At 38.1% G+C, this 26,600-nt stretch overlaps 1 protein-coding gene across 1 annotated transcript in view; it reads left to right on the forward strand.

Moving 5' to 3' along the window:
- The window catches only part of PAWR (pro-apoptotic WT1 regulator), an 82,062-nt gene that overhangs the window by 13,234 nt on the left and 42,228 nt on the right, over nt 1-26,600 (forward strand). The gene's annotated exons all lie outside the window — the stretch shown is intronic.

Consider the following 26,600-nt stretch of genomic DNA (forward strand, 5'->3'; position numbering starts at 1 on the left):
CAAATCCTAATGTTAAAAGAAATATACTACCCCTCCCCCACTACACTGTGATATTTTAGGGGATTAATTCATGATGTATTAGTGCAGCTTCCTAATAAACATAGTGTGCAAGTAGAAGAACCATCCTTGCACAGAAGAAAGAAAAATCTGAGTTCTGAAAGCTGGATAAAAGCAGATGATAATGGGAAAAAATTCCACTTAGAGCTGTGAGAAAATATTTTACAGGCCCTACTTCCCTTTTGCTAATCAGTAACTTTCGATATTGACAAAATACTCGCCCAACAACAGATCCTAGTTCATACAGTCCCTCCGAACTTCAGCCAGAGTCCTGCTATGCAGAACCAATGACTGTGGCAAACCAACCAAAAAAAAATGTCTCTGTAGCTTTTTGTTTGAGATTTAGATCGCTACACTAAACTATTCATTACTTAAATAGTAACAGTTCAATTTCTCAAATTCATGGGGGAATAAAGAGGTACATTTTAAATTGTACATTTTAAACAGCGGCTCATATAACCATAACCAAGCTAATTTTCACATTTTAGAATGTATTCATATACATTTATAGGAACTAAAATTTTGGTCACCTGTGTTCTAAGAATGCCTGTAACATGCTTTCCACTTCAGAACCTAGAATTAAAAAGAACTGTATACACAATTTGACTGGAACACACTTTTTCTTTCTCCCTTCTCACACTCAAATTCTGCTGCTCTACTTTCTCTTTGCCATGTGCTCGCCTCTGTTTTTCCAGTACAAGTTTTATCTGTCGCACACTCATTTCGGAATCGCTTTGGAAAATTAAGGGCAAGTCCAGTCATCTAGTTATTGCAGATTTAAAGCAATTAATGCTTACTCCAACCCAGCCTGTTCTTTTCCAGGATTCTTTAAAAAAAATTATCTCATTCTCAGAATTATTACAAAACCCAAAAGGCTCTATAAACGTGATCGCATACGCAAGTATGCACACTGGATACGTGATGCATTCAACAGACAAAAAAAGAGTAAAAGAAAATGGAGATAAAAATAAACCAATGGATGACACAAAATCATGGAGGAAACATTACCAAAAAGTAATTGTTTTCTTCATGTCAGGTTATTGACTAAAGTTCTGATGTTCTAGCAGCAAAGGGAATTTAATCTGTTCTAAACTTCCATTTGTTCATTTTATTTACTAGGATAAATAAAGTATAATGATCAATTATGGCAGTAATGAAGTAAAAAACAATAGCTTGTGCACTTGTACATTTAGGAGCTTTTAGTTTGCTTGTTATTAAACCTGTTACAACTGTTTCTCTGAGTAATGTCATCTTCATTCTTACACCTTTGTTTAGTGAGGTGTTCCTGTTAATCAATCCTCTGCAGATAGCGTCCTAATGGAGAAGAAAATTCACAAAACTATGTGTATAGTTAGCTATCATTACTTATCATCTGTTTTTTTAAATATCAGGATGTTTGTGATCTTTGTTGAAGTTCTGTAACATATTAAGGGACAGCCCCATCTTGAATTTATCCTTCAGTTCAGCCTTTCTGGTCATTTACTCGAACTTCAGTGTATCTACTTTTTAATTGAAAAAACCCCACAAAACCAACAAACTCCAAAACACAATACCGAAACAAACAATTAAAGGTTTTTACAGGCATGTTTTAAAGGGACAGAACACAGTTTCAGATATATCTTTAGCATTCCATTCTTCCAAAGTGGTACAAAAGCTATTTGTAATATCACTGCTTCAAAACTGAGCTCTGAGACACACAGATTGACCCAAGTGGGATCTCAAAGCAGAATAACAACAACCCTCAACCTGAATGAATGAGCCGTACCAGCTTATAAAAAGCTGTAGGGATGTCTGTGCTCATCATAGTGGAATAGAAAATGAACTGATAGCTTGCAATGTAGAAATTTCAGGCTGCAGATAGGAGTTTCCAGTCTCTCTGAGCCAGCTTGCGGCTAAGTGCTGAAAGCTTTAGGACATACAAACACACAAACAACCTCCAAATCTTTCTAAATAAACGGGACACAAAAAAAATATTTGAAGAGTCAGAAAGGAAAGCAGCATGGTAGCCAGGATTATTTCATACATGGATAAATACATGAATATATCCCTTTCTGATTTCTTGTTTTGATTCTCAAACATTCTCTCACTTTACAAAAAACTGTAAGGTTCTCTAAGAAGTGGTTTCCAGTGCTGAGCTGCTTAGCAACACCTGCGTTCAAATAGCCTCGGGGTAAGTTTCACAAAAACTGATCTGGCATCTGAGGAGCCCGGGTTTTTTTGTGATTGAAAGGAAGAAGCAAACCCACAAAATGGGATTATATTAAAACACCCATTTATGTTTTAGACTAAAGAAGACTGTCAGATAATAGGATGCTCCTCCGTTTCTGCCTCAGGCTAAAAATAACTCCTGCATTTTGCTGTAAAAGTCAACTCCCTGAGGTGTCTTTTATTTCATGCAAGATAATTATGATGCACATCAGCAGGATGCAAAATATCTTTATATGCACTTACTCTACAAGTTTTCTTAATTTTTATTGTATTTCCCTTTTCACAAAGAATTACCTTGAGGGTTTCTATGTCTTTCTAGCCATGAGAGTTCATTAAGAAGTGTGAAGGGCTCTGTCCTTTCTCAATTCTTTTGATTAGTAACAAATCAAATTAGTAGAGAGATAGGCCAACCAGGAAATTCTTTCACAGACGTGTTAGGGCCAACTAAGCTCTAGCTATGGCATTATTCAGAAGTATCTGAATGCAGGTCCGTAAATATTTGATTGTCAAGTGCAGGCCCCTAATTTAATTGTCAAGTATGCTCAAGGTGCCCAATTCCAATACACTTCACTGGAAGTTGCTTTAGTAGAGTACTTAGCACACCAAATACATGCTACTTGTTCAAACATTCAGCTGTAGATTCCCAGTTCTGAAAAACTATCACATTTCTGAGTTTACTAGAGTATTTAATATCTTTGTGAAATAAATGTGACTTCTTTGTGAAAGAAGCGCTTAATTAATGTAACATTCCTATGGTCAAACTTCCAGCAACACTTTCCCATTGCCCATGGTAGTAGAAACTTCCCTAACACCTAGTTCTGCTGCTGCTTTATATCCGGAATTCAGCCTGGACCACACTTTTCTAGCTCTCTTCATGTGTGCCAACTATTTGTAAGCCAGCCTGCTATGAACTTCATTAATGATGGAGTGTCAGAAGTCAGGTTAGAGGGAGGGTACTGGTGTGGGGAACCGAATATGCTGAATGAGATGTGCAAGAGCGGCCTGGCTGGGGTGGGCAGCAGCCTGCCCAGGCAAAGAAGCTTAAAGAATTCAGTGGTCACAGATGCTTGTGCCTGGAGGTCGCTCCTGACTCTGAAATCGGCTCCGCATCCAGGCTTGAACCAAAATAAATGCAGCTGGTTTGATTTGGAAAGGGCTTGGCTTTGAGTCACCTGTAGGTACAAGGGAGGGCACATTTTCTGTGTGATAGGCAGCCCTTCCAAAGCGGACTTTAAATAATATGTTCTGTCTGCTCCTTTTTTTTTTTTTTTTTATATATAGATGAAGCCTTTGTGAAAACAAAGTTTCGCAGTTTACTTGGCTTGTTGTTAGGGAAATCTATACCTTTGAATATTTTGCTTTGAAAACAATGATGTATTTTCTAGTTAGTGTTTTCATGAGTTAGCAGCTGCTGGTAGAGATTCATTTGAAAAGTGCAATTGTAAGTGAAAGTGAAATTTTCCTGAAAATAAAACCAAATTATTCACCTTATTTTTCACTTTTTACTTTTTGGTACTAGATTAAAATTTTAGGTGTCATACATCACATCTGTAAGAGGACATTCCCTCAATCAGTTGTAGCTGCAGGTTTTATTTAACAAGAACAATCTCAAAATGGCATGTTCAGTCATGCCTTAACTGTATGACAAACAAAATGCCTGAAGCCGATAGAGATAACAGCAAATGGGGACTATCTCCTAGCAGAGAGACACTGGCTCATTAAACAATCATGTTCATCCCTGGCATTCCAACCCTTTCTTTTCTTTCCTCCCTCCAGATTCTGGCACTGCCAGACACTGGCAGTAGTATGCACTAGTAATTAAAGAGGAGGAGGATGTGAAGCCTATATGCCCGAAAAAGTTCATTTGAGGTAAAAATCCATGCTATCAGTACAACATTTCTTATTGATCGTTGAGAGGATTTAATTTGTAGTAAATCTTTTCCCTGAAGTAGAACAACAAGAAAAAAACCCACTTACTGAGGGAAACAAAGAGAGTAACCCATTCAGAGTGCATCTAGCAAGCTTCTAAATTCTCAATTCTTTCTGTGTCTGTATGTAATGAAGGAGAGTAGTAGGCTGGATAAAAACTAGAATAATTTCGAAGATTGAGTGTTAAAACTTATTTCTTAAAGACTAGGGGGAACTGTATCTGTGTCTTTGCTTGGCTTCACTTAGCAAATAGATGGGCTTCCTTTTTTGCAGAGGTTGTGCTTTTATTTCTGCTTTGTCTCCCCTAACCTGATACTCTATAGTCTCAGTAATTTGGTTTTGACTATTTTTTTTAATAGCCTGTTGGTACCATGTCTACTTCTGTAATCAGTGTATGTTTTACTGTTGTTCTTTCTCTGCCATAACATCCAATTTAATTAAATTAGGCCTACTCTTTTTACTAGTATGGTAGCCATTACATTCTTAAGTTCACCATGACTCTTAGGTGTCTACTTCTAGGGATTTATTTCTTATTTACTGCTTTAGATCTTCATTCTTGGTTTGAGTTTGTAATGTTTATGCAAAACTATACTTGTAGGGGAATTTTTATTGAATCACCTTTTGAAGTTTTAATGGGTTTATTGGTTTTTCTTTTTTTAAGACTGTGTGCTGAGCACTTTAAAATAAAACATCTTTTCAGACTGTGAATGCATATTGCATGCCTCAGACTTTTTTTTTTGTCTCCAGGTATGTCTGAGGTAGAGCAAAGGTCAAATGTTAACCATCTCCTCAAGTTACGTTTCAGATTAAGAAGACATGAATGTCAGGAATTTGCAGGATTGAGTTTAGTGAGGCCAGTAATGTCAAAGTATTAGTTGAAAATGTGAGGAGGGGGAGAAGGGAATGTGGCAAGAGGGAGGGGGCTATTTTCAAGAGATTTAAATGCATTTTACCCAGAATAGGCAGTGTGTTCCAAGGGATTACAGAACTGGCAGTGTTGTGATGAAAAAGCGTGTGTGGATTTTGCTTTTCAGTTAAAAACCAGTCTATTAGTTGCAAAATTGTTTTGTTTTGAACAAAATAAACATTTGCTGTGCTTTGCATTTTGTTGCTCTTACTTCTGCTCAAATGTTTTAACACCTTTGAAAGTCGACAATATAAATAAGTACAAGTGTAATCATTAATGTTTAGGTGTTATTTTATTTTTTTTAATTGGGAAGCTTTTCAACAATGTAGTTATTTTCTGCTTAAATGCATTTGCTGCTTATAATTTTAATGAGTTTCTAGATGAGTGCTTTTTACTTTCAAGACCCATCCTCTTCTAAAGATGGAACTGCCCTTGGAAGGTGGATTTCTTTCTGAGAGCTTTATAAAAAAACCCTTTATCTCCTGAAGGCTCTTTTTATTGTTCAGAACATAATCCTGTCCTCTAAATATTTAATCTCTTGGTCCGAATGTTTTCTACACAGCAGTTGGATTGATTCCCTTAAGTTTCAGGGAACATTGGACTTGAAGGTAGTGCCATGGCACTGAGTCGGTTCTTGCCAAAATATGGCTAGATGTCCGCTGCTGCCATCAGCTGATCTAGAAAGAACTTGTCAGGAATTCAGTTCACACAGTTATGATATATTTAAACTTGCTTCTCTGTTGGAGTGACTGAAGTTGTTTGTATGTCATCAGCAGCAATACCAAAACCTGGACAAAGATAAGGAGAAGGAACAATTCCCACCAAACTGTTTTAAAGTATTTAGAAGTAGAACTACAAAGCAAAGTGGAGACTTTTTAATTTTTTTTTTTTTTTAAGCTTTAGTTCATACTACAATATAATTAAATGTGCCTGTAATGAGGCAGAATGAATTGTCATTGTCTGCCTACCTATTTCAGACATTTGGCGCTGCCTGGTTAATCCCATAAAAAGTCCCTTGATCGTAAATAGCGAGGGGTAAAGGTGTTGTGAAGCTTACACAGTGGAAACTACTGTGCTGTACCTGCTGGTAGAGTACAGTAACAGAAATGTTAATGTCTGCTAGGAAGGTTAAGTGCAATTGGTTTTGAGAACAGAGTAAAATTAAAGTACACTTGAGCTGTGTGCTTTTTTACTTAAGCTTAATTTGAAGGAAGCCTTCATTCCCAAGACAGGCTTTACGAATTTTATTCTATGCTGCTATGATTTGGCCAAAGATTTTCATTGTCTTTGTCTTTGGTTCTTTTGGTTCTTTTGTCTTTGACAAAATATTTACCAGCAGCTAATTTCTGGCATAGATCTGCCTTTGTCTGTATACCCACTGCTTACTGTAGTATTGACTGCAGGTTTACTTGTTTTCATCAAACAGTCTTTTCCTATCTAAATGGGGCATTTGGGAAAATAAACTAGAGAAGTTACTTCATAATGAAGATACAGTTGGCCTTGTGTGCCTTGTACACCAAATCATTGTGAAAATAAGTTAGTTTAATGGCAGTAGGTACCTTTTGGACTTCAATAAACAGTTTTGTAGACAAATCCGAATTCAGTTCATGAAATTCCATAGAACTCATATTTATATTACATTTATTTGTATCCCCTTTCCTCAGAAGTCCTGCTCAGGAACCTAGAAAAGCAGGCTTTCAAAATCAGGGGGGGAAATGGATGTGAAATCATTCTTACTGTAGGCTACTGTTAGGGGATAGACTGCTTTAGCTTATTGAATTATTTAAGAAGAATTTCTGGAATCTGTGGCGGAGTCTCTGCTTCAGGAAACCTTGCCAAAGAAACTGCCTTAAAATTGTTCAGTTATAGAGCCGGGTCTTATTCACGTGTACTGGGAAGACAGTTGGGCTCATATCCAGTGTACCTTTGCCAGTGGCCTTCATTGGACTTTATCAGTGCCATGCAGAATGAACAGTTAAGGGCTGCACTGTACTGTACTGTACTGTATACAAGGAATAGGATCTGTGAAGTGTCTAAGTGAAAAACCTGCATATTGTCTCTTATGTTCAGAAGATGAGCAGGGTTGCTGGGTATATGGGTTGATAGCTTCTTCATTGGGAAAGTAGTGGTAAAAATGAATGTTTTGTTGTGGTTTTTTTTTTTTTTTTCCTCTGCAGCTTTTAACCCAGGAGTCTCATTTCTTCTTTTCTGTAAATCTGAGAATGTTGCCGCTCTCAGTAATAATAAAGCTCTTACAGATTCCTTAATGGAAGGCCAAGAAAAAGAAGAGAGTCAGTTAATGTGCAACAGAAGGAAATGTAATGTAATCAAACGCATCACCAGAAAACAGCAGAAAATAATTCATGCAAAAGAGAGAGATTTCTGAATTTGTCGACTTGTTCTAATTTCAGGGAACCATCAGATCAGAAATCCATTGGAATCTGACCCCCATTGGATCTGGTGCATTCAGAGCTCCTTGCTCAATATACAGTCTTTGTCATGCAGTGTGTGATACGAGTTGTGACTTGACTCTGTATATATATGTGTATATAGACCATAGAGTAAGAGTTGGAAGAGTAAAGCAATAAAGAAACCTTTGGTAGCACAGCTCACTTTTTGGAGGTGAGTAACATATTAAGCAGATGTTATAGGAAGAAGTACACATCTCTCCAGATAAGGTGTTTGCATTTTATAAACAGTCCCTCTTTCTCCATTCTGCTCATGGATAATAGCATATCAGTTGTTTCAAAACCAAAAACTTTGGCTTCTAAAAATTTTCCTTTGTATATTTTAGTAGAAATTTTCTACACATTCTTCTTAACAAATGCATTTGATTACCTGTTTGCTTGGAATTATTTTTTTGTTTGTTTCCAAATGGTTTACTTTTGGGTGTTTTTTGGATGCATCTTTGGATTTGTGCCTGAATCCTTCTTTACACAGAGCTTTGAATCACAGAACATTTTGCCTGGATCATCTATGGAAGGAAGTATTAATATCAGCTGTTGCCCAAATGTGGACCCTGAGGTTTCCAGTTTGGGGGAAAGTGGGGGACAGGGCACAAAAGAGGAATCAAACAAGCCCTATAATGCATAGAAATGTTGGCTGAAGGGAGCCTTTGGAAGCCTCAGAATAGTACTTTCAGCAGTACAGGTCAGGTCAGCCACAGCTTTGTCTGGCTGAGGCTGGAAAACCTCTGAAGATGGAGGTTCTTCTGTCTCTGGGTAGCCTAGCCCAGCGCTGTGTTGCCCTCACACTCTTCCCCATGTACAGTTGATGCATTTTGTACCCTTTGGTACATCATCTGCTGCTTCCCAGAGGAACCTGGCTCCATCATCTTTGTAACCAACCTTGAAATAGTTACGGGTTGCTATGAAATTGCTCCTTGACTTCCTCTTCATCAGACTAAACAAGCCCTTCTTCATGTGCTTTTGCTCTATAGACCCCTCTAGTTTCTTTTCCTCCAGTTCACTTGCTTCCCTCATTTCAGAAATTACTCCAATTTTGGTTTATGCAAGTAAACGGAGTTTAAGGCATTATTGATTATTTCTGTTGATTCTCCTTGCCCTGGTTATCAGTGAGCAGAAGCTTACCTGAGCCAAGTTTATTTTTGTTGGTTCTCCTTGCTGGAGTTACTGGTCATCAGAAGCATATCAGAGAGGGTGTGGTTTGGGAGATTTTTAAGAAGAAAGACATAAAGAAAATTACATTGCAACACAGATCATTATTTCTCTGAAGCTAGTTCAAGCTTACTTTTTTCTCAGATCCTTTTATTTCCAGATGTTTCAGAGGCCTAGGGAGCTTAATTAATTCAACTGTTCTTTCAACGATGGACTCAAGATGGATCTACAAAGGATATGTCCAATACAGTAATTTTAAGTAGGAAATATTTTTTAGGTTGTTCCTCATTCTTTAAACTGAAGCATTTTGATTGCTAACAGAACCAAAAGTATTTCTAGTAACAAAAATAGTCAGTGTTTATTTGGATAGATATGTGTTCACATATTTCTAGTATTCTAAAGAATTCTGCTATTGCTTGCAGCAGCCATCTAGGAGACTTATAATCTTGACGAATTATGGCATGCACATATAAATATATCTGTTCTTCAGTTATAGATAGCTGAGGTTTAAATTTGAATGTGAAAACAGTATTAAATGTTTATTTTGACCAGTAGAAAAATATCATAAATCTTCAAGTCCATGCCAATATCTTAATCATTCTGATAGTGTTTGTTTTGATAACAATTATTTGCCGCCTTCATGCTGATAAGAAAAAATACTTACTCCAGTATTTTAAGAAGAATATTTGTTCTTTCTTAAAAGTTTCAATAAATGTTTGGAGATACAATAGACTGCATAGTGGGTTTTTTTACAGGATGGTTTTGGAAGATGAATAAAGCTACTGTTTGTGAAGCATCACTTAGCTTGATGCTTTCAAGAATGGTGTTTTTTTCCCTGATTTCCTTTCAGAAAGCCAAATTCTGAATTATGTGTCCAAATTTTTTCTTTTTTTTTTTTTTTAAGCTTCCCTTAATACACAGTATGAATCCTCAAACATTACTTTCCGTTGGTGAAGTTCTTCTTTGTTCCTGGGTTGAAAATAAAGTCCATCCTTTGATTTCGATTTGATTGACACTGATATTAAAATTTTACTTGGGCAATAAAAAATAGAAATCTGCACTTTGTTATTCAGAGTGCCATGGAATGGCTTGTTCATGAGTAAAGTGCTTGATCTTTGTGTAGTGTTGGAGCCCAAAAGCAATTTGGGGCAAGTTCAAAGTAATTTTGTCATCCTAATACTTGTCAGTGTTATGTTTTTATTTTTTAGTGAAGCATGTGCTAGGGTCCAACAGCTGGCTATTGGGATGCCTAAAAGACTTTGTCTTTGACCATTTGAGGGAGTTTCTCAAGAGACATAACTCAGGTGGGCTCTGTTCTCCACTAGTGAATAAATGTGACATCTGTAGTGTAAAATTTGTGGATGGGATAACACCCAATAGTGTTCAATAATAATGTTACTGATAAAATGGATTGGACTTTACGGCCTTCTGCTCAAATGAGGCTATTGTGTATAGCAAAAGTTGTTTGTTCGGTGGTTTTGGTGGTGGTGGTTTTGTTTGGTTGTGTTTTTTTACTGTTTTACTATTAAACTCAAGGTTGTGTGAGAATCCCCAGGAATCAGCCATTTCCCAAGAATGTGACTCCTGGAAGATGGTCTGTTCTGACACGCTGCTTCTGCAGCCGCGATGCGCTGCCCGTCAGAGTAAATTAGAGCACAGCTTATTCATTCTCCTCCTACATCACGGGAGTTGGATTTTGAATACCCATTACTCTTTATTCTTCAGGCTTCATTAATAGTTTCGGACCATGGGTAAAGTTCTAGGTCACTGGCCCCTTCCCCGTTAGTGTTAATGGAGCCTTTTTTAAGTCTACTGGAATGTGAAGAATGAAGTTTTGCTTCCTTTTTTGGGAACTCCTAATTTTTGCCAGTTGTATGATTACTTCAAGCTTCTGCATTGCTTTAAGCAATAAAAGAGTAGTTACTACTAATTTATTTACTATGAATAATTAGAATTTACAACACAAAGAAATGACATTTAAGCCTTTGCCTTTCAGGAAACTAATTATCATGTATATGAAGATTCCCCTAAGATGGGAACTGAATGCTGAGAAGATTTGATTTAATGAGACTGTTTTAAGTCTTTTTTTTATGTTAAGGCCCTTTTTTCTTCTGATGCCCTACTGATAGGCTGAGGGGAAAAATCAGATTGGAATGAACAAATAAATTATTTTAAGATAAGCATGTCTCAAATCCTATTAAAAAAAACGGGAATTACATTTGAAATCAAGATGTACAATTCCAGTCCTGAATGCAAAATTATCTTTTCACATGTCAGTTTAAAACTAGCAGCTTCAGCTAGCAAATGTCATAGGATTTTACAAAGTCAGATTCTGTAGTGGTTTTGAGAAGTAAAAACAGGTTTAATTTAGTTTAGGAACAGTATTGCAATAAGTACTTTTCACTTACCAAGAAAACCATCACATTATCTTATTAAAATGAACTTTGCATGTTGATGATTATGTTTTTCAAGGAAAAGGATCAGGAGGAATGAGAACGTTCACTTTTTTTGGTGTGTGTGTGACTGTATCCAAGTTAGTATCCGTAACCCAGGTTTTGTTCGGCAGCGACTAATTTAAATCCTCCTAGGAATGCACAATATCCTTGCCAAAGGGTTTCACACAGCAATTGAAAGCTGTGTTTCAAAATAGGCATTCTTTACAAATACTTCAATTAAAATTTTGTCTTTAAGAATAGACCATAATAGCGCATGTGCTTTGTGGCAAATAGAGGTAAATGTTTAGTCTGCACTGTTGAATGAGTTTTTGCTCAGCATGCTCCGCTTTGCCAGTGGGGCACCTCAGTGGAGGGTGGCATTTGAAGAAAACCGCAAATTAAAGCACTGTAGGAGTGTAATAAGTAAAACAAACTCTTGGATTGATTAAAAAGAAAAACAAAAAAATTACAATTCCTGTCTCTTTTTTAAAAAGATTACAGACAAGTAATGTATCAAAGCTGGTGCAGTCAGGTAAATCCCCAGTGTTTCCAACACTTGGCTCCACACACAGATAGATGGTTCAAGCAGTGGCTTTCAGATCTTTCCTCTGACAGTTCACAGCAGCGTCTGTTACTGAGAACTGTGACCACTACGGGTCAGGTTGCACCTGTCCTGCTTCCAGTAGAAGTTCCATTCTTCTGCCAGAGAGATCCGCAAGAGGCCGACTGCTTTAGGCTTGGGATTGTGGTGCCATCAGCTGTGATGGTGTTAATACTGGTTTTTGTGCCTCTCACTTGCCTTTCTCACTTAAGGTGGAGTTACTAATAGTGGGTGTGCTGCTAGCGCGTTACAATGCAAAATAAGCGGTTTGTTTCAAATACTCGGTTTTGTTACCTTAAATGAATCCTTACATTTCAGAGGTCTGGTAGCACGGCCGTGGCCGTGTGCTGCATTTCCTTTGGATCTTGTCTCACTTAAATGTGCTGATTTTTTTCTCAAACAATTATTTGGTCATAACCTAAGTCGTATAGTTTTATCTTCTTGGTTAGAATGGTGTTATTATGCTACACTGAAGAGTGCTTGCCATTAAGAGTACATGTTCAAGATGTTTTCTGCCTGTTGGAAACAGGAATAAGTATTCATGTCAGAAGAGGGTTTTCCAGGGAACTACTTCATCTCCAGTAAGGATAAACATTTGGAAATGAGCATGTCACTTGCACTCAAAGCAGTTGACCAGAGTGGTTTCTGGTCTAGTAATACTGATTTCTAAGAAACCCTGAAATACTGGAGAAGAATTTTAGTATAAAATTTTGATTAAAATCATTAATAAGAAAGCAAATCCAGGAGCATAAATCTAGATTAGCAGACGGTAGCTGGATAGATGGCAGTTCCATGGAAATTAGTAGTGGATCTGTTTTATTTAATTCTCTTGACTAATGAACAGGCAGTGTAATTTACGAGGTTGTTTTGGGTTTTTTTCCTAGGATTTTACCTGGATCTTTGAGACCTTCATCACAGAAGTCTCTCGTAGGCTTCTTGTGAATAGCTTGTGTTAATAGTAAGGCAGAGATTGTAAGAACGTTAGTAATTTTGACTGAACAAGTAGGGAAAATGGACATGGGTCACAGTTTCTTCAGTAGATAGGATAGAGGATAGACTAGTAGTAATTTAAGTTAATACTATGATGCAGACAATTGGATAAGGTCAAGAGGGGAAGAACATAGTTTAAGATCCGATATTCTGTGCTTAAAAAAAAAAGTCTGTGCATTGAAATGGCATAAGAGCAGTTGTCCTCATTCAGGGAAACATTCCAACTATCCCAGCATCCTTTCTTGGCAGGGGAGAGTAGGAATGTGTTTGAGAGCAAAGCAGGCATAGAACAAACTTTCTTTTTTTTTAATACTGTTACCTTCCCAGATCAGAGCAATAGTCAGTTTAGGGAGTTCTTGGTGCATGTGCTCATGTCTTCTAATGGGGAACCAGAGTGCTGCAGCCGCAGACACGCTGGATGATGCCGTGGGGGAGTTGCTCGGCTTCATATGCTCGCTTCTCCCAGTTCGCTTTGCAACTACAGTTGGTTTCTGTGGGGTGTATGCATGAACGTTGGTGGCAAGAAATCTGTTCTTGGTGCAATTTGTTATCCCTATTTGTTATATGTGAAACTTTTCCTCGCAAAGTTTACTGTTATAAAATCCTGGAAAAGAAGGCTGCAGGGGACCTTGAAGAATCATCTGGTTGTCATCTTGTTCACCAAGATCCTTGTACCTGTGTTAGCGCTGACATGTATCTGACATTGGTGTGTTGTTGAAGATCTCCAGTAATGGAAACTACTTTTTTGGCAGACTGCTGTATGCCCCTTTTTTTTTTGGTGTGAGACTTTTTGTTTGTTGTTTTTGTGTAATGTTACTGTTGTTTTTGCAACAAAATCTTACGATGTTTAGTGAGATGCATAAGTGAATCTGTCTGCATCTTATTTGCAAGGTGATTTTTTGCTCTCACTGACCCAATAAGTTGTTTATAATGTTAACTGGATTTTTGGGAGAAAGCCTTTCTCACAGGATTTCATATCAGTGGTGAATGACTGTGAAAGCCTTTGTAGGTGTTTGATATGACAATTTATAGATGTACTTATGTCTTCCTTCCTCTCTACACATTTTAAAAAGTCTTCAAACACAAACCATAAACTGAAAAGCAGCCACAGGAGAGTGTCAGAGACTTCTATTACCCCAAATCCAGTTAATAAGATACTCCATTATATACAAATAAAGAAAGCCAAATGTTAACCTAGCTGTTTCACATTTTCAGTTTCACAGCCAGAAAAGTTCCTAGAGCCAGACTTCTGTTTCAGGCGCAAACTACTACAGCTGAATTAACAATACCTTCTTTTTATCTTATTACAAATCCATGTCAGAAGTACATGAAAAAAAATCATGGAAGTGTGAATGGAGCTCTAATAGTTTTAAGAAAAATGAGTTCCATTTAAAAAAATGTGGAATATTTTACTTGAAGCAATAATAAGAGAATACCAAAACCCTTGTACATAGGACATAGTGTAGCAGCTGTGTTACGATATTTGTGGTCTTGATTTCAACTGATATCTCTTCCTAAAATTACTTGCATATGTTGGCAGGAGAAATCACTAATGTCAGGAATGCTACATATACAAGGTATACATACACATATTTTAATGACATTTTTGCATATCTGTGCCAAGAGAGGGGGTAATTCGATACAAATTTCACAAGGACTTAGGCCAGGTCTATGGGTTCCTGTCCTTGTGCCGTCCCTATTGTGTGTGGACATCTGTTTTTATAGTAGGAGAAGTGGCAGATCTGAAAATAACATTTTTGGGTTTTGATGAGTTCATTTACAGTGGGATCAATTCCTGTACAGGTAAACATTGTGCCAGGACAGAAAAATGCGCAGTGCAAGGCTCCAGGATGAGCAGAAGATGACACAAGGCTATTTGAGCAGTCTATAGATACTTCTGGGTTCATGTTGTTTGTGGTGGAAAAGCCAAGTTGAGACATCCAGCTTGTCTCTTCATCCTGCTTATTTATATTTATGTTTCCGTTTACTTTTTTCAGTTCCAATGGCCCAGCTGCATGTGGAGCCAAGCTGAAGAAGCATGTTAATCCACTGTCCATGACTCTCAATAGGCCTTTTTACCCAAGGAATTATAACATGGGGCTGTATCTTTATGTGGCATGCTGGTGAAACTTCCAATGTGTGGATGGATGAGCTCTGCAGAAGTCCTCTTGTTGCTACTCCCAGTGATAGCAACTGTGCAAATTACTGGGGGGAAAGCTGTTCTGCAGTCCATGCAACCTGCAGGTTAAAGAAATCACCGTGGCCAAGTGTCAGAGCTCTGAACTCTGAATCAACAGTTTGGTTCCTCTCAAAATTAGAGAGTGTTTACTGTTATCAGGGACATATCCCAAAACAGTTAATGATGTTCCACATTAGTATGTGCTTTAGGTGAATACTTAGGTATTTCTCTGGTTTGAATTTCTGAGGTTTTAATTTTGTGAGAGCTTAACCTTTTCCATGTCAGGGCTGCTTTGGATCCTTGCTTTTTACCTGCCTTGCCTGTGTGGCCTCTGGCACTCACTTGATCCTGTAGTTAGCTAGACCAACGTGTTAGAAAAGACTGTTCACTTTTTGTAGGGTTAGCTTTCTGCTGGTAAGTTACCTCCCAGTGCCAGGGATGTGTTGCAGGGGGCTAGTGAGTGCCCATGGGCAGGAGTGCGAAAAGGGAGAGCTGGGGTATGACTGAATGGGAACAGGGTGATTTAAACTGTTGTGGAGCCCCAGCCCTTTGTGTGTCATGTTAAATTTGTTAGGAATCCTGGGGGAGCGAGAACAGTCTTGTTTTCTTGGCTGGAAAAAGCAATTGCAGGGGGGCATGTGAAAATAAAAAATAGGAAGTAAAAATAAAATCAAAGCAAGGCAGAGTTATTTCAGTGTCTGAATAAAGTTTGGCTCAATTTTGGGGTGAAGGTTCAGTTCTGATTCTAATCTAGAGTAGTTTCCTTTCTTTAAATTGTCTGGTGCCCTCATACAGTTAGTCATAGATATGCAGAGAGACTTTTTACTTCCACATTGTTTTTATGGTATTTGAGAGACTTTTGGATTCCTTACTCTTCCAAATCTACAGGCAAGAATCCTGTGGCGGGGAGGGGAAGAGTTTAAAATTGTTCTTGGACAAAAAGTAACGTGCATGTAAAGCCTTCTGCTAATTTTTGTATCTTTTAGCACAGGTGCTAAGAGGTTAATAGCTAGCCAGTCACTCCTATTGTATCAAGAGATTTTTTCTTTTCTAACCTAAAGCAATGTTAATTTCCATTTAAGGAAGAATGTCTGCAGGAGCCAGTGGTATTTACTAACTGCGCCTGTGAAAACATTCCTTTTCACCCTCAGATGCTCACTCAGCCTTCTGTTTTCCAAGTGACGTGACTACAGGCTTTAGCTTGCAGTCTGAGAAATTAAAAGCATGTTTTAATAACGTGAACAGCAGAGTTCTCAGTCCTGACTCCGCCTCGGATACTTCCTCGCTTACGTTCCCCTGGCTTGGATTGGAGTACAAGTGTAGCAATGGCTGAGGGATTTATGTTTTTGGTGGTTTTGTTCGTGGTTTTGTTGTTGGTTTATTTATTATTCTCGTTTACAACATGAAGTCCCCTACTGGAGCATCATTTTACCTTTGTCATTAAGATTCTTAAACCCAGATTTTGTTCTTGATTTAAAGTATCATTTGACTGTGACAGGTTATTGCAGGGAATGAATTGAGCTCTGAACCCCATCTGCGGTGTTGTCAGCTGATGCTAATTCCTCTCCTTGTTCTCTTCGGTCAGAGTGAAAGGCTGTGGGGTTGGACACATGAATGGCTCAGGGCTGCTCCATGGTAACGCTGTGAATGCTTCTACCCTGTGGTACCTACAGGATATGTAAAATTGTTTGCCTTTCTTTCACAGGGGGATGGTAAAGCTTGAATTACCTTGTGTCTACCACAATTTGGTGACCAGAAAGCAACACATGTGAACAGCTGCTGTGGAGAAGATGATGCACATTAACTGTGTATCAGTCTTAACCTCATGCTGTCTTTATACTCAGTAGAAAACAGGGGGGGAGGGATATCAAGAGGGGTATCGTGGCCCATTTATATGGTACTTCAGCAATGCTCTGGGTCTGGAGCTTAGAGCAGATCCATGTCAGCATGTAATAACATTTCCTGAGCACCTTTGATGGGTAGATTTCTAAATACTTCAAAAAAGAGGACTGTAACCTTTATTCCTATTTTACAGTTGGGAAATGCATGTTACAGTTCTTTTGAATGGAGAAAACAACTGGTTTGTAAGCTGACATCTTAAGGATTTGCTTGAGCTGTCTGGGCTGAAATGGTAGATCTGTTGACATGCAAAGAACTTCTCAGTAGTTGCAGACCTGGCCGAGACTTACACTGTGTTGTATGCAAGTAACTGTATAACTAAAAAAACCTTAAAACTGTCACTCAACAATTAAAAAAAAAATCAGCCTATGAAAAATTACTTTTTTCTGCACTCGTGAATATAAGGTTTGTATTTAGGCTGGTATTTTCCCTGCTTTATTTATTCCTGCCTTACTCTGGTTTCCTTTGCTGTAGAAATACCATAGCTCTCTTATGCAGTGTGTTACAATAGTGCAGGCTTCCAGTGAGTGCAGTTGTTTTGACCCAGCCATATGACGTGTCTCATCATGATCCTATACTACATTGCCTCACACCTAGATGGATTTAGGTTTGTGTCCGTGCATGTTCTGCTGTGTTCTGAGGTCACCATATGCAAATACTACTGCTGTGCTAAGGTACTTGAACCTGCTGGTACTGTTGTGTGGGCTTAAAGTCAGCACATGAAATGTTCCTGAGCGGTGGAGTCTTGTCTATCTGCATGCTCCCATCCCAAAGTCCTCATTTTCCTTATCTTCTGGCAGAGAAATATGACAAGTTCTGTTTTAGATCCAGTAATCAAAATGTAAAGATTTGGGGTGAGTGCTGCAAGGGAAATTAGACAGATCACTCCTGACAGTGACAGAAAGACCACAGAAAAGTATAATGTTTGGTTTTCCTTCTCAGACCGATCCAAGCAGATGTGTTCTTTGCTTGCTTGCTTATTTTTGCTGCTGTAATCTCAGTTTACTTGGGTAGCTCCCTCTCACCAGGCATCGGCTTCGTGTTCTTTCTTCGATCCTTTCCCACAGCTATTTTTGTCTCCCACACTTTCTCCTCCTCACTCGTAGGTCAATCCTATAGTTCCCTCAGTTCCTCACAGAGCCTTTGAATGGGAAGAGTCAAACACCCGCTGAGCTGGTTCAGGGCTGGATATGCAGCGCCGACTGCTCAGGTGGAAGGGTAAGGGCCCGCTTTGTCCAGCCTTAGAGTTACTGTGGCAGCTAATCTGCATCTTTCACTTGCAGTAAACCTGAATTAAGAAACACCACGCTTGTGCAATTTTCCTATTTAAAGATACTATTTTGTTATCAAACGTTATTTATTGCTGTCTAGAACACGCTACCGCTGCCCCCCTCGCTCCCCCCATCATTAGTGATTTCTTGAAAATAAGGGGACAAAAGAACTGTGATTTCTGAGCACCGTTTCCATAAGAAGGAGGCGTACAAAGACCGGTGACAGAAGACTGTCATGCTGTTAAGACGTGGGATTGCACTTTGAGAACCTGGACTGGATTTCCATCAGGAGCCTTGGACATTGATACAAGCATTTATTAAAAATTAAGCATTGGCAGAGCTCCTGAGGAAGAGGCCTTCCTTCCAAATACAGAGCTAAAGGGTGATCTCAGAAGTCTAGGTTGGGAACCAGCTAAACAGCATTGTCTCTAGGATTAATTTCTAGGTGTAAGGTGTTCTCCCAAGAAATAGTTACAATATTGACTGCAGCAGCAGCTTTAAACTTTTTTGATCTTATCTGGGTATTGCCATCCTGCAGGCTTTAGTACGACAGATGTGCTTTGTCTGCTGCATGGCTTCATTCAGTACTGTCTATTCCTGACACCAGTTCTGAGGTCTTCAAAAGTGCTTATTTATTGCCTTGAAAGTAAAATTCAGCAGTTTTTGTCCAGACATGTGCCTGTCCTGTTTAAGGTGCTCTCCCTTTCTGCCCCACAGCTGAGTGTAGAGTCCTCATATCTGTCTGGTTAGAACAGCTATTTACATTAAGACTCAAAAGAAACAGCTGGGGGAGCAGAAAACTTGGTTGATATTTTTATCAGCTTTTCTGTGGATTTAGAAGATCCCAAATGAGAAATGCAGTACAACTCCCAAAGAGGATTGTGCCGAAGTTTTCTTTTTCCTTTGGAACTGGTTCTGGGTCTATTGTCGTGGCTTGTCCATGCTCATTTGGTTGTCAGCAGCCTCTTTGGCTTTGTTTAGTTTGACCAATCCCACACCCACCGTATGTAAACACTGGGTGAGAGTCAGTTGGGTAGAAAAATGAAAAATGACAATTAGCCTATTAAGCAAGAGAGCAGAAACCTATGAAGGCACTCTACTACATTAAAAAAAAAAATAAAATGCAACCACATTTTACATAAACCTTGATATTCAGACAATATAAATTGCTACAAACTGCATTCTTGAGAGGATAGGGTAGTTAGAAAGACAGTACACCGATTAACGTTTGCTCTCCTGTCAGAACTTTCCCCAAATACTGATCTCATCTTAATTTCTTTTTAGAAGTACCCTAGATGTACTAGGGAAGAAGACAGGAATTAGACGCGTTCTATATTACATGGTCACGTTAAGAGGAAAACTTCTGTTTTGAGAATAGTGTGCTTATCTTCTCCAAGATTTGTTTATCTCCATGTTCTTCTTGGTTTAAAGAGAAGGGTGCTTAATCTCTATGGTCTTTATCTGCCTGACAATACATCTTTCTCTCTTTTGAAATGTTGTTTCTGTTTGCAGTGGAGGTCAAAATGGTGGTGGTTACAGACATTTTAATTTCATTATCTAACTGTTCTTTGAGTGGCTTTTGTTTAGGCGTTGTTCCCAGTGGGTAAATTACTGTCCTTTCAGACAGATTACATGGTCTCTAATACTTGTATCTCCCAGAATCCTATCTAATACAGGAGCAAGTTTTATAGGAAAAATCGTGTGGAAGGGTGTCAAGTCTGTAAGCTATAGCTTGTTTTCTGTACATCCAGGATGAGTTCTCTTTTTCTGCTATTGCAATCTGTGATTGTTCTTTTCTAACAGGTACGACATGATGCAAACTGAGAAATATTTTTTCTGTGAACAGTGCAAATATTCTCAACAATTCTCTCTTTTTTCTTCCTGGTTGAAAGAAGCAAACTTTGTTTTGTCAGTTTCCTTCTCAGTCACTGGTTTGCGATCTCTATATTAGGTAGGATGCATCATATCAGAATGTTAAATAGGAGGCTAAGGAGGTGGGTTTGGTGACTGACTCTACTTTAGAGCACTTTTTTTTGCTTCTCTAGTTTGTGTGCTTTTTTGGGAACATTGCTATAACTTTTAGATTTGTACATTCAATGTCATTAGTGATTTCTGTGTGCAGAGTGTAGTCTTCATTAACTCAATACCAGATGTAAACCTTTAGCAGGAGAGGGAAAAGATGAGTTGTCACTAGCAGAATGTGATTAGAGCATAAAGGTAAGAAGAGCAGTGTGCAAAATTCTAAAAAGGAGGGGGATGTTTAATTTCACACTTCAGTGTATAGAGCTGTGCTGTATCTTAAGTCTGAGCCCTGTAGTTCTGAAGTCAGGAGGCAGGAGCTGCCTGGGGCTCATACCAAGAACAAGAAGAGGATTTGGCTGCTTTTCTCTTAGCCCCTTTATTTGCTGTTGGTTTTTGTTTTCTTCTTAAGAGCAGGACATTGGCACTTCTTTTGCATGAGTCATTAGTACATTCATGTTATAATATACTGGCATCAGCAGTTTGACTTCTTCGCATAAGGATCTTCGGTTCTGCTGTTGGGTACTTTGGTTCTCAGATGCTGATCAATCTGAAAAGGGTCTAAGATGCTAACTTTCAATGTAGTATTAAATAGTTTGGCGCTTCATTCTGATAGCTTACATTTTTCTCTTTTCTAGAAGGGTTTTAGTAATGGTAGGTAGCTTGTCTTTTGCAGTTTCTCTTGTATCCCTGGCACTTTACTCTGTGACTTTAATATTAATGTCACACACTGAGTAGTTAAATTGAGCATTTCCACCAATCATTCTTGACAAGCCTTGTGATAAAGGATTTCTTGGCGATTAGTTTAAGTTAAACATTTGACTTTTGAACTCATTCTTGTGGTATGTTTGAAGACGGTGGTGGCCAAACAGTGTATTTTGCTGAATAACAAACTGCAAACATAGCTGCTTTTTGTTATTATAATGGAGGGATAATTGACATTCTGGTGCTGATGTAGCTGATGTTTTACTTGAAGCTTTAAAAGAATTCAAAATACTTTGTTATTTTGCTCTAATACAGACAAGTATGTTGATTTATTTTTGTTTTGTTTTTTTTTCTAAAACAATTTCTAAGTGGCTTTTAAGACTGCAGATTGTATTCGCTCTGAAATACAATTGAGTATACAAAGCAGGCACTTGTAAATTCTCCTTATGGGTGAGCAGAGGATAGAATGCAAACAAAATGTAAATGTGACTTAAAATCACAAATGCTCTGAGCTCTGTAGAGCAGGATGTGCATCTCACTGATCTGTAAGATGCTCGTCTTTTTGGTTTGCTTTGTCGGCAGCGTGGTCAAGGATGAGCGCGTCCGATGGCTGCAGTCAGCTGTGCCCTGGCCCACCTGCTGGTCACTGACCCGTTGCTGCATTCGAGTCTCGTTTGATCTTGGATACCAAAGATTCCTGCCTTTATTCTTATTCTGGGTGGAAAATCCATGGTCGTGATCACACTAATTGTTGATGTTGGACCACTCCATTTGGATTGGTAGACTTTCAGAAGTGCACAAAGATCGTTCAGATAACGTGTTTGAGTTCAGAATCCTTTTTTGGACTATCTTAATGTGAGAACTAAGGTCAAGTATTCTTAAAAAAATAAAATCTTTTCCTGGGTAATTTATATCAATAAAAAATAAATAAATAAACCCTGTTTATAGGCTTTAGATAGTTCCTATGAATAATATTAGCTCTTTTCATCTCTGTAAGGATGTTTTTCAACTTGTAAGGAACAGCTGTTAGGCAAGCTAAACCTGTTGAAAGGCTTGCATAGTGAAAAAGATGCGATTTTTCCAATTATACTGTTGTTCTATAAAAGATTATATAACTCTAAACCCATTTTACTTAAATATTTTGGGTACTGTCTGGACATTGTAATAAAACTGTGTTTGAAAATTATGATTAAAATGCTGAAGGGGAAAGGTAATATAATCTCAAATAGTTGAGATTTAGGATTTTTGCTTGGTTTTGCTATGTATTATGGAGGTGATGACAATAAGGTTTGATATTGTGCAAAGAGGTATGAGGATGGTACTTAGCAGATACCAGAGTTGTGCATGGTAAAGCGAGGAGGTATTTGATTCTCAGTGCTCTAGTAAGAAGAATGATTATAAAGAAATTATGTGTAAAATAGTAATCTTTTTATGTGCAGTTAACTTTTCCAAGCTTTTTTGAATCGTCAGCTGAAGGAAAAATAGTGTTTATTCCCAAAATGTGTTTTGTTGTAGTCAATTACTTGGTTACATTTTTTTTTTTCAGAGTTAAAACCAAAATTCTTGTATATTGTCTTGTGAAACTTTTTGGGAATTGTTTACATTTAGTAGAAACCTTTGCACTTTTTCAGTATTTTGACATGAACTTTGACTAAACACAGAAAATATCTTTGCTGTATTTTTTTTTAAGCTTTTCTTTTTAATTGTTTAAAGTCATTTTGGGGCAATGGAAAAAAAAGCCTGGATTTGTTTCCTCTCCTAGCTTGTTAGCATGGTTAAGAAGCTAAAGAAAATGTTGAGATAACTGATGGTGCTTGTGCTGTAGAGATTCTATTTATTGCCCAATGTGGAGTTCAACGTGGGTTGATTGAGAGTATGTGTCTGCTTGCACATCTCGCTGTACTAGGTAAATACGTTATTATCTCAAGTGCTCATCCTGCTGATATAGCGCAAGCATCCATGGAGTTCTGCAAAACGAATAGTTTGAATGGGCTCGCATCTAGTTTGGGCAAAATCAACTGGGCTAATTAATAGTGCTGAGACTAACCTGCCTGACCTTTCGTGACATGAACTGAGAAGCTCTGAGATGTGTGCTCGGCCAGCAGAACCACAAGGAAGAGCAGGTTGGTGCTGGAAGGGGGATGGGGATAGTGACATTTTGACTTGGCACTATTTCTTGTGGTGAGAGCAGCTTGTGTGCACTCAGAAACTGATGTTTTGCATGTAGGAATACAGCTTGTTTTCATGGAAAAGACAATCCATCCCCAGTTTTTGTTTGTTCTTAGCAATGCACAATTGTTTATAGGAAGCAAATCAGTGAATAATTAGAAATGTTGTTTGTATGATGTCTCTTTAAACTGGGGACTGGTGGTGTGATGGAATGCAGGGATGTCTTTGTGGCTGTTTCCTTCATCTGTCTGATTCTTTTGAAAGCATCTTATTCTGCTTGTATTTTCCATACTAGAGGTTTACAGAAAAATGTTTATACTACAGCTTCAAACATTTACTGAAATGCTAGAAAACCTAAAGAATTTCTGTGGATTCCTTATATTAAGATCAGATGTGGGAATGTCACATTGAATATCTGCTGTACAAAACTCAGATGATTTTAATGGAAAATAAGAATCCAAAGTGGTATGTGCCTAGCAGCAAAATAAAAAAGCAGGGGGAAGGGAATGGACAGAGAGAATTATATAATGGGTCAGAATTGCACCTCGGTGGTAACAAGTACATTTCTCTGCTGTGCTGACAGCTAAAGTAATTACTCCATTTATGTCTTTTTCAATGATATTTGACTAGTTTCTGAAGTAAATGTAGTATTTGAGAAAAGCCTGCAATGCGAGCAACGCAGTAATCCATCTGATTGAAATGTCCTGTGGGCTCGGGCAGTTTCAGCCGCAGGGCAGTTTAAACAAAAATATTTTTTAAAGTGTGTGACAACACTTAATACAGTTTTAATTTTTCAATAATAACTAATCTGTCAACGAAAAGTTGCTTTAGTTGATTTTTATTATTCTAAAAGTTACATGGACTATAAATAGCATTAAGATTAGCAGTCTAACTGAAGCTGATGGAGAAGTACGTAAGGAAAACATTGAATGTAAAGTATTATGAAAGCTTATTTCATAATGATTTCCCTGTTAAGGCTAATGGCTATAGAAACAAAATAACTCTAGAAAAAGTAGTAAAATGTTAAAATTCTGTAATTATTATCATGTCACCTTGTGCTCAGCAAGCGTTTCATGGTCATTGTTTAAATTAGTGTGTGAGTATGTGCATGTCTGTATGGAAGGCTGAGAGGGGATCTTATCAGTGCTTACAAATATCTCAATGGTGGGTGTCAAGAGGATGGGACCAGACTCCTTTCATTGTTGCCCGACGATAGGATGAGGGGCAACAGGCACAGGCTGAAGCACAGGAGGTTCCATCTGAATATGAGGAGAAATTTCTTCACAGTGAGGGTGCCAGAGCCCTGGAACAGGCTGCCCAGAGGGATTGTAGAGTCTCCTTCTCTGGAGACATTCAAAACCCACCTGGACACATTCCTGTGTGATCTGCTCTGGGTGAACCTGCTTTATTTAGCAGGTAGGTTGGACTAGATGATCTCCAGAGATCCCTTCCAACCCAACCATTCTGTGATTCTGTGAAGGGGAACGTAACCTTTGTGTTTGGCAAACCAGGGAAGGTCCTTGACAGTGACTGGTAATCTGCTTGGGCCTTCCCGAGAAGAAGGGAAAGGGCAGAAGGGGCATCGCTGGTAAGTCCTAACTGAAAATTCTTAGTTTAAAATTTTGTGGCTGGAAATTTTGTGTCAGATGATGACATATTGTTCCTGTCCAAAATATCTAAGAGAATAGTTAGTAGCAGGTGATCTTAGGTTGTGGAGTCTCCTTCTCTGGAGACATTCAAAACCCGCCTGGACACGTTTCTGTGTAACCTCATCTAGGTGTTCCTGCTCCGGCAGGGGGATTGGACTAGATGGTCTTTTGAGGTCCCTTCCAATCCCTAGCATTCTATGATTCTATGATCTTAAATCGAAAGAGAGCATTCTTCCTCACAGATGTAATTGTGTATTCAGAGAAAAATACTTCAGTGGAATGCTGGTGGTCTCTGGGAAGCTGATGGGAAGCATGTATCTAGAGAAGGAGACCATTTTTGAAGAAAGGTGCACTTGTCTACTTAGTTGCTAAAAAGATTTTTTTTTTCTGTCTATATATTGTAATATGAGATTTATGCTTCTCCTTAAAGAATGTTGTTACTTCAACATGCAAAGCTTCTTTGAGGTGTGTGAAGATTACTGGTCTCTTCTGTCTCCAGGCACTTTTCTCCTACACTTATTAAAGGCTGCTCTTTCAAACTCATGTCAAAACTATCTTGTTCCTTGGAGTTTATCTGGGATCTCTGTTCTCTTACATGAACACCCTGGAGGCTGGAAGAACAATCCAAAAGTTTTCCTGGTTTTCTAACACAGTATCATTCTTCATCTGCATGACGTTAGTGATACTTTTTTGCGATACCTTCTGTGAGCCTCATAGTTCTTTCTGAAAAAGACTGATTTTGTAAGAGCTGAAGATCACACCATTTCTTTTTGCAGTAGTGGCTCATTATTTCTTATTTTGTCACATCAGAATGCATTATTAGGATAATGTAATAAATTAGGATACAGACATAAGTTTGTTTTACCAAAATTTTTAAGCTCTACAGTTTGTAAAAGGTAGAGGATGTTGATTTGAAGTTCATCTCTTAGAATGTGTTGTGACAGTGTTTTTTAAAGACTCTGATAAAAATGGATCTGAGAGAACCAATTTAACTATTTATCTCTAGTTATTTTATTTGAAAAGACCACATATTGAAAGTGGTTTTGAATGTATAATGATTCAGCTATAATAATCTTTCAAGTATGCCTTTTCTTATGGATATTAGTAGACAGGTCTATATCAGTTACATTAAAATGTTGTTTAGAAGTAGACTGGTGAAATCACATTAGTATTCTGCTATGAGTGCTACTGTAGAGAATTTAAATAGCCTTTATTCAAGTTCACTTTATTATGTTCACATTTGGAAACATACATTTTCCCAGTCTGTCAGCTTCCTAACACTTCTATCACCATAGTGTTTGCTTTGGAGCAGGTAAAATTAGTTTTTTACATGCTAGTGCTATTTTTAGCTAGTAAATAACACTGGGTTTCTTTTTAAAAAATACTTCATTCTAGCATTCTCATTATGTACTTTTGATGAGTTTTGTGTCTGCTGGATGAGGTGATGTTGGAGATTGTCAATATCTAGGCCTCAAAACAGTGATTTTTGGTTTCGTGCATTAGAAACTTCCATTGAAATAATTTGACATTCATCTTTCTTTGCTTGCAGCCTTGTCTGTTTCTCAAGCTATTGCACATTAACCTAGAAGCTTTTTCTGATGACTTAGAATGGTTAGTTCCCCAGGTTTTTGTAACAAGGTGTAACAGACCTCTTTTTAATGCAGTACTGGCAACCAGCTTGTGATGTTTTGATCAGATTTTTTTTTGGAGCTTCATGGCTGCTTCATGTGAGGCTTCTAAACATGAGATCGTGGGTTTTTTTTTCTTTCTATAAATTTGTATACGTAAAGCTAATAGACCTATTTAGACGTAGTTGTCTTAGTCCAAAGCTGGTTGAGTCCTCACATTTCTACCCTGGCCTCAGTGTGGCTTTGAGCTAGAACAGAGGCAGAGTTACTGATTTTTATTTATTTACTTCCTTACTTTCCCTGTCTCTCACCTGTCAGCAGTCAGTGATTTAGAAAC

Source organism: Streptopelia decaocto (assembly GCF_964273445.1).
Source record: "Streptopelia decaocto genome assembly, chromosome: 1".
Taxonomy (NCBI): Eukaryota; Metazoa; Chordata; class Aves; order Columbiformes; family Columbidae; genus Streptopelia; species Streptopelia decaocto.